A 12,609-nucleotide genomic window follows, 5' to 3' on the forward strand; every position below is an offset into this window, starting at 1 on the left:
GTTCTATTATATAATGCAAGGCTTGGTTATACTCTTTTCAGCACTCACCTCTGTGAAATTCTCAACTGGGAAAAAAAAAAGTATGAAGCTCAAAGAGAGAGGGGAGGTGGAATTAATAAGTGAGGCCAGACACCTCTGACTCCACTATGCTTCCCTGAGTATTAGAAATGGCAATCTATTTTAGGAGTCATAAATTTACTCTACTATATGCAATTCTGACTAGGGAACTTTCTTTTGAATATAAGCTGTGAGAACTTCAGCAAAACCCCTTGAGGATCTATAATATGATGTTTTATATGATGCTTACAACTGTACAAAGATGAAAAACATGTTATTCTATGAAACTGGAGAAACTATATCATTTGGCATGTACTATAAAATATTTTATGGAAAGCAAATACATTATATAACCTTATAACCTCAGTAAGGGTGATAATCTACATGACTATTTCACTTGATGCTTAATGTATGCTCTGACAATTCAGTTCATTATTGTTTTACTCTATCACATAAGGCTTTCAACACAAAATTTAAGACACGGTAATAATAAATAACAATTTTCTGTAACATACAACATTTTCCTGTCTTTAGATAAGCATCTTTTGAATGAGGGAAGTCACACCTCTTAACAAATATTGCAGGGAATATTAGCTAGCAATTTCAAAAGTACTCACTGGAAACATTAGTAAATATTTTGCTAAACTGTAGCACTAAAACAATCCAAGTTCATTTTAAACAGCATTATTTGAGTACAATTATAAATATACCTGGTTGCAATATTCATATGTGATGGGACTAAAGTAATGTTTTTCAAGGGCACTGATTTGAACCAATTACTTTTGGATGGCAAGTTACACAATCAATATCATGATGTTGATATTAATTTGTATCTATAGTATCAGACCAGAAAGCAAGAAGGTAGTTGTTTCAGCAACAACCTCAGTTTATTATTAATATATAATCATTTGGAGCAATCTAGAGAAAGGATGTATTATTCTGAGAATCTCTAATCTGTAACCTATGGTTGGGGGCAAGTAACGAGGACAATTATATTGCATTCATACAACTATGGTATAAGATCTGACTCTCTCCGATTTAGTCAATTTTTGTTCATTCATCTATCCATTTATTCATTCCCTTAATCTACAAGACACAGCACATTGCTCTGGCAACATGGAGAGGTATCAGACATGGCTCCTCAAAGAACCCGAAGTTATTACGAGAGGAAGGCACTAAATGTCAGGGTAGGTCGAACAGTAACCTCCAATAATAAGTGCTCTTTCTAGAAAGGATATATGTTCACTCTACCTAGGGAAAGGAAAAATGAGAAGAAAGGGTTGGAAAAAGCAGAGTATGAGGCACCCCTTGAAGGGTATGTGAAGAGTTAGTGACTCAGTTGTGTCCAACTCTTTGTGACCCCATGGACTATAGGGGCTCCCATGTACATATACAAGAGCCTGGCCCTATTAGAGTCCCTGAGATCCTGAAGTAGAGGGCCAGGCTCCACTGCTCATGAAATTCTCCAGACAAGAACAATGAAGTGGGTTGCCATTCCCTTCTGCAGAGGATCTTTCTGACCCAGGAATTGAACCTGGGTCTCCTGCATTGGCAGGCAGTTTCTTTACCATCCAAGTCACCAGGAAAACCCTGTGGAGAAAGTGTTGAAAAAAAGCAGAGTATGAAATGCACCCTGAAGGATATGTAAGTATTCTCTATTTGAGACAATTAATGTTTTCACTTTTAAGCTATTTTTAGCTGGATGTTCTGTTACTTGCAGCCCAAAATTTCCTGATGTAGGTTTTAAGCAATTTCTATTATAAAATTACTCTTTTTATGGGTCAAAACCAGTCCAAAATCAGCAATCTTACACTTCAACATCAGAGCTAATGTGAGGAGATCAGGGTTTTAAGCAAGGGATTAACATGGTCATGATCTATAGCTTAGAATGATCATATTAACAGCAGAAAATAGTATGGATTTATGGGAATCTTAAACAGTAAGCAAGGAGGTCAGTTAATAGACTATCATCATAGCTGAGTTGAGTGTTAATGGGGCACTAAATTAAGGGAAGAGCTCTAAGGATGACATGGTGTGGGAGTTCAAGAAAGAGAGATGTTAAAGAGATAGAATTGACAGGTTTGGTGTTTTAATGGAATTAAATGTAAGAGAGAAAGGGATACCCTTCTAGGACGATGTTTTGGCTCAAGTAGATAATTAAACTGTTTAATTGATTCTAACTCTGTGCTCACTTCTGAACCTTGACTCGGGAAGTCCGTTGGTCCTGGTGAGCCCTGGCCCTTTCTTTCACTTAATGAAAACCCCTCCTTCTGCTTTCAGTCCTCTGACTGCACTAGTATCTTCTTGCAGTGACTTGTTTTGGGGGACCTATATTTTTATACTGCACATTTTGATGCTCAACAGCACATGACTCTGCTACATGGTCTTTTGGGGACATGAGGCCTGCACAATGATGGCCTCCCCTCATGGAAGTGTAAACTCTTTGCAAACAGGGACAGGACCCTGCCTTCTATTTCTTGGTTGTCCTTATAACACCTGACATATACATATGCACACAAAAAAACAAGATTGACTTCAATTATGGCCCATCAGATGCTTCCTTATGGTAAAATGTAGGGAATTTTAAAGAAATGTTGGCTAATTATAGGAAGAGATGACAGCTGTAACAGCCTAGCCTAAGCTGCCCATTCCCTTCTGATCCCAAGTTACAAAACCCTGCTCCACGCCTCATGGGGTAGCAGACATCTGCCTTACCTCCACAATCCTTATGCCTCATCTATCTGGAAGATAAATAAGGAAATTTAAAGGATTTGACATGCCCTATAATTCTGAGCTTCATTATTTGTATTAATAAATCTAAAGGGGGGATAGTTGCTAAATAATTTAAATTTTAAGGATATTTGCAAATTATTTTGCTTATAGAAAACTCAAGAAAATAAAAATAATATCAAAATTTATATGACTTTGAATATTATTTTTATATAGTTATCTAGAATTGAGCATACATTCTTTACTGATATGTGATTTTCTTCTCAGTTTTATTATACAAGAAAAACTTATTTTAAAAGGTAAGAAAATGGTATCATCAAAAAAATCAATTAAATGTGTTTTCCAACTTTAGTTGTGGATGGTTTGCCATAATTATAAAAGATATAACAGTAAAACATTAATTTTTGATGAAAATTTTTATACAAATTTGTATATGTATTTTATACAAATAAATAATTTTTATACAAATAATGTAGATTCTTCTATTTATTTAGGAAAAGAAAAATCTATGATCCTAAAGATCATTCTACAGTTCTCTCTATGTCTCTTCATATAATTTTGCCATTTTGATGCAATCTATCTATATTGCATATGAAACTGCAAAATTTGAAAGATGAAAATGATCTATTCAAATTATCTGCTATTACACAAACAGGTTAATAACAGTAATTAAAAGAATAATTATGCAACTACATGCCACTCAAAGGAGTCATTTAAATTATGCAAATCAAGCATAAGGTCATGTAATGCTAAGAGAAAAGAGCTAAAATATGCAAAATAGTGTGCTCTCTGTTGGTGGTTCCAGTATTAGAAATATTCATATCACAAGCATATAGTGTGCATTTCATTTTTGAACCTTTGTACCATAAAATTGAATTAATTTTTCCTACCTTAGGTACTCTGAAATTTGAGTAGTACAAAGTTTTATAGATGAGCTGATTTCATCCATGAGAGGAATGCTTGTTTCTCATTTGAGTACTTTAAGACATTGATTTTTTTCTTTTCTAGCTATAGAAACAAGTCACATTATAAAAACAAAAGACTTGGTAAACAAACGGAAGTATAAAATGTAAAATAAAAATCACGTGTAATATTAACACTTTGAAACAAGCATGATCTCATTTTTGGTGCATTTCCTTTCCTTCCTTTTTAAATGCATTTTATTTTCGGTCATAATGGGTATCAGTTGTTTTCTTGTCTGTGTCACTTTTGCTTTTGATTTCATTTAATATTATACCACAAATATTTCCCCAGATGACTCTTGAAACCTGAGTTCTTAACTGGTGGGATGAAACTTTTTACACATGTATGTAATATTTAACTATTTTATTATTTTTGCATTTTTTATTGCCTGTTTTTCTATTATATCAAGCTATGATTAGCATATACTAAATCAGATGAGAATTACTGGCTTTTTATTTTACTAGATTGCTGAAAGTAGATTAGGAAATTGTGTATATGGCTATGGATAAACCTAGATTTAGATTTAGGATGAGGACTATAATAAACATGAATTTTTAAGTTTCTAAGTGTATATTAACAAATTTGTTCACAGAACATTTGGATCAGTTTGCTCACTTATAAGCAATCCAGAACACTATAAGGTTCTTCGTAATAATGAAAATTATTATTAATGAATAATAACTAATAAATTTATCTTATTTGTATTTATTTTTTTCCATAAGTTTCTAGACTCTCTGTTTTTCTTTCTTGATTACATGGCTGCACATAACCTTTATTCATTTCTCTACTTAGTTATGTTTAAATAATTTGCAAGAACTTTTTCCTTTTGTCATATTTGTTGCAAATATTTCCCAGTTCTTTTTATTCATATTTTTGACACATACATTATATTTATAGGAGTCAGATTACTAAATATTTGCTTTTACAGTTTTTCCCATTGCTTTTATGCTTAAAAATCCCTCAACATTTTAAGAATTTTTCCTAGATCCAAATGAAAATTAACAATAAATTAAATTTATCAATAATAATAATATAATGATCTGATTTTGCTAACATTTGTTAAAATTATATTTCTTTACTGTTTGTTTCTTTTTATTTGTTTACATATTAGTATGTGTTTTAGGATTATCTAGTCTTGTTCACTGATTTGTGTTGATTCATATGTACAAATTATACTCTTTTAATTATCTTTATTCTGTACTATGTTATACTATTTAGGAAAGCAGGCAAGCCCCCACCATTTTTGTTTTTCATATGTCATGTATTTATCTTTCAGATGAACTTATCTGAAGAAATTTTCAGAATTTATCCCCAAAAGATAAAGAGTTATTCTTCTTAAAAATCACCTCATTATTTGTGTGCTTCAAAAACACCTCTTACATTTGTATCTCATACAAGGGAAAGGAAATATTATGAACTACCTCCCCCTTCTGTCTTCCAAATACTTGCTACACATACAATAAAAGATAGTGCTAAGTTGTGTCCGACTCCTGCAATCCCATGTAGCCTGCCAAGCTCCTCTAGTCAAGGATACTAGAGTGGGTTGCCATTTCCTTCTCCAAGGGAACTTCCTGACCCAGGAATTGAACCCAGGTCTCCTGCATTGCAGGCATATGCTTTACTGACTTAGCTATGCAGGAAGCCCATACAATACATACAATATACAACATATACAACACATACAATATATACAACACATACAATATATTCAACACAGTTCCTTAATTCTCAGTCATTCTGTGAAGACAGGATTAAGTATTGCAATTTATACATAAGAAATCTAAGACTTTGGGAATTTATGTCTTACCCAGTATTTCAGTAAAAATGCAGGTAGAATTACTCCAAGCTCCTTTCATAATATCACATATATTTGTCCCTTACTTAAAACATAAAACTCTCAAGTTAGTAGACCATCCTTTTACTTAAAATGCATATGTAATGTATATATATCAAATTTTAGGTTATTTATGTAATTAACATGCATCTTTTTTTTTTTAATTTTCCAGATGATATATTTTGAAGTGAAATGTGCCAGAAAAGAAGACTTGGAATCTCTAAAGGCAATCATATAAACTATGGTTTACTCTCCAACCACAATGGAGCTCCAGATAGGTCACTTAATTTGAATTTGCTTATGGGAAACTATTCGCTTACTCCTTGGAAGGAAAGTTATGACCAACCTGGATAGCATATTCAAAAGCAGAGACATTACTTTGCCAACAAAGGTTCATCTAGTCAAGGCTATGGTTTTTCCTGTGGTCATGTATGGATGTGAGAGTTGGACTGTGAAGAAGGCTGAGCGCCAAAGAATTGATGCTTTTGAACTGTGGTGTTGGAGAAGACTCTTGAGAGTCCCTTGGACTGCAAGGAGATCCAACCAGTCCATTCTGAAGGAGATCAGCCCTGGGATTTCTTTGGAAGGAATGATGCTAAAGCTGAAACTCCAGTACTTTGGCCACCTCGTGGGAAGAGTTGACTCATTGGAAAAGACTCTGATGCTGGGAGGGATTGGGGGCAGGAGGAGAAGGGGGCGACAGAGGATGAGATGGCTGGATGGCATCACTGACTCGATAAACATGAGTCTGAGTGAACTCCGGGAATTGGTAATGGACAGGGAGGCCTGGTGTGCTGCGATTCATGGGGTCGCAAAGAGTCGGACACGACTGAACGACTGATCTGATCTGATCTGAAATATTTGTTTCTAATATTCCCAAAGTTAATGATAAAGATCTACATGTATTTTTCACTATTTGAGTATGTGTACAGAATACATTATAACAAAATTACTATATTGATATTGAAGAATTAAATGTGTGCAATATATTGCAGTCTAATAGGAATTCTTTCCAAGTCAACCTATTGTAGATATCCATTTCTAATTTAATCTTTCAGTGATCCCACTCCTATACCTTACACTCTGGTTAAATAAATTATTAGATACTTCTCATATATCAAGATTAATCAGGATTCTTTGGTTGTAAGTGACAGAAACTTAAGAAAGCTAAAGCAAGAAAGGAAATGGATTGTTCGTGTAACTATGTATAGAGATCTCTGGATTCCAGCACAATTTGATCTAGATGTTGAAAAAATATTGCCATAAACTTCTCTCTCTACATATCTTCTAGAAATATCTAAGTTGGTTAACTGAAGCATTGGATAATGAGAAGAATCTAACATTTTATCCTACTTATAAGTAATGAGTTAACCTACCTCAGTTACATGATGTTAAGAAAAAAGACATGAGACTCTTGGGCCAGCGCGAAAGGGCTTAATTACTCATGGCACAGCCAGCAGCAGAAATGTCAGCCTATTTCTATGATCCCCTTCTCTCTAGATCCCACAGGAGTGATACAGACAAGCCCAGGTGGATGCCCGCACAGGCAGTATGTTGTGCTACAGTACAGAAACTGTGAGCTTAAGGAGCTTGAATACACTGGGGGCAGCAACCTTTCCTTTCCTTCACTCTGGATCTCTAGTTCTCTCTTCCCAAGGCTGTTTACTAAGCAAGCACATTTAAAAATATAGTGAACAATGGAGTGGAACAAAATAATATGGAACAAAGAGCAATCAGTACTTTGTGCACAAGACACAAAGGTGAGAGGTTCAAGTAGAATTGTCTCCCTACGTAAGACTTTCCCCACCAGGTAGCAAAGAAGTCCACCAGTTATATTCTACCACCTATGCAACCTCAGCAGAAAGAGGAAATATGCATTCTCTCACAAGTCCTAGATAGCATGCATGTTCCTGGACCACTGTAACCCTGACTGGCCAGACTTGACACTGTGGTCCTCTTTGGAGCAGAGTTACCTGATCAACTTCCCCCACTTCCCCTAGAAGCCTAGAGCTGGTGAGAAGTATCTGCTCAAAGAAATACTTGGGTAGTGTTATCAGAGAAGGATGTACTGATATAAAGCAAACAAAATGCAGACAGACACTTGATCGTTTACTGGCTCACCTCTTGGTACCTTTCTCTTCATCCCCTCTCTATTTCTGTGTCCTCTGGTCCTTTTTCACATCTCTCTGTCCATATCTGAGGCATCCTAAGAAGTCATTGTCAAGTGTCTCCGGCAATGAAGACAAAAATGTTCCCTTCCCAGCTAGAGGATTCTCTAGTTTCACTCAGCATTTTGCCTTCCCCAATTATAGCATTTTTACTTCCTACAATGCATTTCAGTAATCTGTTTTAAAGCTTTAACCTTCCCAACCAGACAGGGATCCCCTTCTGAGCAAGGTCATATCCATGCCTCTCAGTGTATCCTGGGGTCAAAGAGTATCACGGGCGCTTAGTATCTAGGCATCGAATAAAGAGAAGGATATTAGATGAATTTCAATCACTCAGATCCCTCAACTAACAATGATGGAACAATTACCAGGCCAGGAGTCCAGAGACTTCGCTTCTCTTCTATTTTTAGCACACACTGGTTGGCCACCTTGAGCAAATTTATTAACCTCTCTGAGACTCAATTCTATCATTTGTAAAAACAAAATAAAAAGTTGAAACTATGTGCTATTCCTCTTACGGTTATTGAGATAATCACATGAGAAAATGCATGGGAAATCACTTTAGAAATGTAAACCACTCTAATAATTAATGAACTCCATTTTCAAATAACAAGCGAACCATTTCTGTGATAGGAATTCAATGTGTTTAGAATTATCAGAATAGTTATTATACAGAAGTAAGCAGATACAATTTGAAGGATGCTTGCAAAAATGCTGTCTGTAACAAAATATCTTCCTTGGTATTACTAATTCGTCTATCACATTTTAATTTCTCTGATTTAATTTTAAGAATAATTACCTCCAAACATTCCCATAAAAGTTTAAAATTTTGATAGAGTTAATACAGTAATCCATTATTGTTGATAAAACTTTGTCTTTTTCTGGATGACAGGCAAAGGGATATATAAGGCAAGTTTTAAAAGAAGAGGGACAAAATTAAAAAGTAAAAGAGTGAGATGAGTTTGTCTAGAAGACAACTGGAGGAGAAGTGCAATGCCACTAAGGAAGAATGCTCTTAGTGAGAGAGATGTTGCCAAATTATTTTTTTTAATCTTTAATTAATAGCTTTGCCTTGGACTGCTCTTGTTAATCAGGCCAATTTTCTGTACATCTATTTTTAATTCAAAATTTTCTCCTTCAAATTTAGACAGGAAAACAGACTAAAACCAAATAATCCATTTGTTTAGAACATTTTCTCCCTTTAGAGGAGGAATCCCATAACTTTTTGAGGTTTCATTTCTGTTTTATTAACCAATAGTTAGAAATGCATATTTTTCTTAGATTTTTTTCCCTAGGAGTTTTGGGTGCCTCCTCAAATTTGAATAGAATTTACAAATACGTGTGTTGAAAATTACCCCTACCAAAGCTATGTGGTTCTCCCATCTGTCAGAGAAATCAGTTTGTCTCCACAAACGCCTTCCTAATTAACAATGAACAAATGCCCTATGAGCACAATCATGACAATGTGATACAGAAATGTTTGCAGTTCATGGGAAAAATGCCAGAAGGACAAAGTTACAAAAATAAAAAGACACAGAAGCTAATACAGAAAGTCCAAAGCAACTACATTTTTTCCCAGAGAGTTGGGGACTGTTTGGAAAGAATTCCAAACTATTTCCTCAAAAATAAGCAGAAATGAAAATTTTGAGGCAGGACTGTACTTCTAAAGACTATAATGCAGTCTAGGCATTCAGTTGAGGGTCACGATCTCCAGCAACAAAAGCTATAACAGGGATCAAGAAGAATTCAGATGGGTAGTTTGGCAGAAAGAATCCACCTGCAACATAAGGTCATTGCAACTTGCTTCTTCATTAGTTATCTCCTAAAGCAGGAGATTAACAACCTGTTGGGGAGGCTGAGAAAGTGCTTACTCCACTGTCCACTTGAAAGAGACTACAGTGACCGAAAAGGCTATAAATCATCAGAACTCTGATTTCAGAGAACATGACAAGAATATACCTCAAGAGTCAAAATTAAAAGGTCAGTACTTTCCTTGCAGGGCTTGCCAGGTGGAGCAGTGCTAAAGAATCTGCCCACAATGCAGGAGCCCCTGGTTCAATCCCTGGGTCAGGAAGATCCCCTGGAGAAGGAAACGGCAACCCACTCCAGTATTCTTGCCTGGAGAATTGCATGGACAGAGGAGCCTTGCAGGCTACAGTCCATGGGGTCATAAAGAGTCGGACACAACTAAGTGACTAAAACCTTTCAACTTCCTTGCACTTAACAGATGTGGTACACCTCTGTATCAATCAAACTGCAACTTTCAGACCCTTTCCCTGCTTGCCAAAGTTATAAGGAAAATCTTGATGGATTCTTTGAAGGCTTTTTTTTTTTTTTTTTACTTTTCAAAAGTCTCATCTAAATGTTTCTTAATAAAACACTGCCATGTGAAAAGAGTACTCTGGGTGCTTTTAAAAAGTTCTTATGTGTTGTTGTTTGTGTCCCTGCAAAGTTTTAGATATCCTTATAGTAATCCTTCAAAGGAAAGTAACAACTTAAGGCCACATGGGTGTCTAGGTTATTCATTGACACTCAGTTCACTTCAGTTCAGTTCAGTCACTCAGTCGTGTTCGACTCTTTGTGACCCCATGGACCACAGCACACCAGGCCTCCCTGTCCATCACCAACTCCCGGAGTTCATTTAAACTCAGGTCCATCGAGTAGGTGATGCCATCCAACCGTCTCACCCTCTGTCGTCCCCTTCCCCTCCTGCCTTCAATCTTTCCCAGCATCAGGGTCTTTTCAAATGAGTCAGCTCTTCGATTGACACTAGTCATGCTTAGATTTTGGAGTGAAGCATCTTTGGTCTGTTGAGAGTCTGGAAGTGGCAATTTTTAGTTGTTCTGTTAGCTCCTCCAGAACAGCTCCGCCTCCTCCTTCCCCTACCTCTGGAAGCAGCTGAAGTCTAGAGGACTTGGCACTCACACTATCTCAATATTGGACACTGGCTAGCACCGCTTATACTTATTCACACATGAAGAATTATCAGCAGTTAAAACTATATTCAAAATATACATTTAAACATGTATATCTTTACATGGTACTTCCCAGGTGGCTCAGCGGTAAAGAAACTGCCTGCAATGCAGCAGCCGCAGGAGACATGGGTCCAATTCCTAGGTGAGGATGATGACCTGGAGAAGGCAACAGCAACCCACTCCAGTATTCTTCCCTGGAGAATCCCATAGATAGAAGAACCTGGTGGACTATAGTCCATAGGGTCGCACAGAGTTGAACACGGGTGAAGCGACTTAACACAAACACACATATATCTTTATATACACACAAATTCCAGACAGTGTTGTTTTAATGCATACATGAGAAATAATCAAAATAACAGAAAACAAACAAAAAAATCAAGCCTAGAGAGAATGCAATCCAATATGACTGTCTACAGAGGAATTTTCCCCAGCATCAGAAAGAAAACTCTTATGATGCATTCTATGTTGGGAATTTGTACTAAGAGGACAGACTTACCCAGAGCCTGAATCACAAAAATGCCTTCATTGAATTAAGAGGAAAATACAAAAGTTGACCCAAGGACAATACAGGTTTTTAATCAATGGCAAAAAACCTTAAAATGTTCAACAGAAAAAAAGTTCAGGTAGATACACACACACACAAATTACTAAGAGAGCTCTTTCTCCAAGGACTACAGCAAAAGCACTATGAAAGGTTTAAATGGAGAACTGTTGTTGTTATGCTCCCACGCAAAGAGCTCCTCGTCCTCCCAGGGTGCAGGTAGTAGCAGCCCCACGTCCAAGGAGCAGCAGCTGCTGCGCAGGCGCAGGAGGGCCTAGAGGAGCTACTCCACGTTCAAGGTCAGGAGGGGCAGCTGTGAGGAGACACCCCTTGTTCAAGATAAGGAGCAGCGACTGCGCTTTCCTGGAGCAGCTATGAAGACATACCCCACATCAAAGGTAAGAGAAACCCAAGTAAGATGGTAGGTGTTGCAAGAGGGCATCAGAGGGCAGACACACTGAAACCATAATCACAGAAAACTAGCCAATCTGATCACACGGACCACAGCTTTGTCTAACTCAGTAAAACTAAGCCATGCTGGGTGGGGCCACCCAAGATGCATGGATCATGGTGGAGAGGTCTGACAGAATGTGGTCCACTGGAGAAGGAAATAGCAAACCACTTCAGTATTCCTGCCTTGAGAACCCCATGAACAGTATGAAAAGGCAAAAAGATAAGACATTGAAAGATGAACTCCCCGGGTCGGTAGGTGCCCAATATGCTACTGGAGATCAGTGGAGAAATAACTTCAGGAAGAATGAAGGGATGGAGCCAAAGCAAAAACAATACCCAGCTGTGGATGTGACTGGTGATAGAAGCAAGGTCCAATGCTGTAAAGAGCAATATTGCATAGGAATCTGGAATGTTAGGTCCATGAATCAAGGCAAATTGGAAGTGGTCAAACAAGAGATGGCAAGAGTGAATGTCGACATTCTAGGAATCAGATAACTAAGATGGACTGGAATAGGGGAATTTAACTCAGATGACCGTTATATCTACTACTGTGGGCAGGAATCCCTTAGAAGAAATGGAGTAGCTATCATGGTCAACAAAAGAGTCCAAAATGCAGTACTTGGATGCAATCTCAAAAATAACAGAATGATCTCTGTTCGTTTCCAAGGAAAACCATTCAATTTCATGGTAATACAAGCCTATCCCCAACCAGTAATGCTGAAGAAGCTGAAGTTGACCGGTTCTATGAAGACCTACAAGACCTTTTAGAACTAACACCCAAAAAAGATGTCCTTTTCATTATAGGGGACTGGAACGCAAAAGTAGGAAGTCAAGAAACACCTGAGTAACAGGCAAATTTGGCCTTGGAATACGGAATGAAGCAGG

This window comes from Bos mutus, chromosome 7 (genome assembly GCF_027580195.1).
Source record: "Bos mutus isolate GX-2022 chromosome 7, NWIPB_WYAK_1.1, whole genome shotgun sequence".
NCBI lineage: Eukaryota > Metazoa > Chordata > Mammalia > Artiodactyla > Bovidae > Bos > Bos mutus.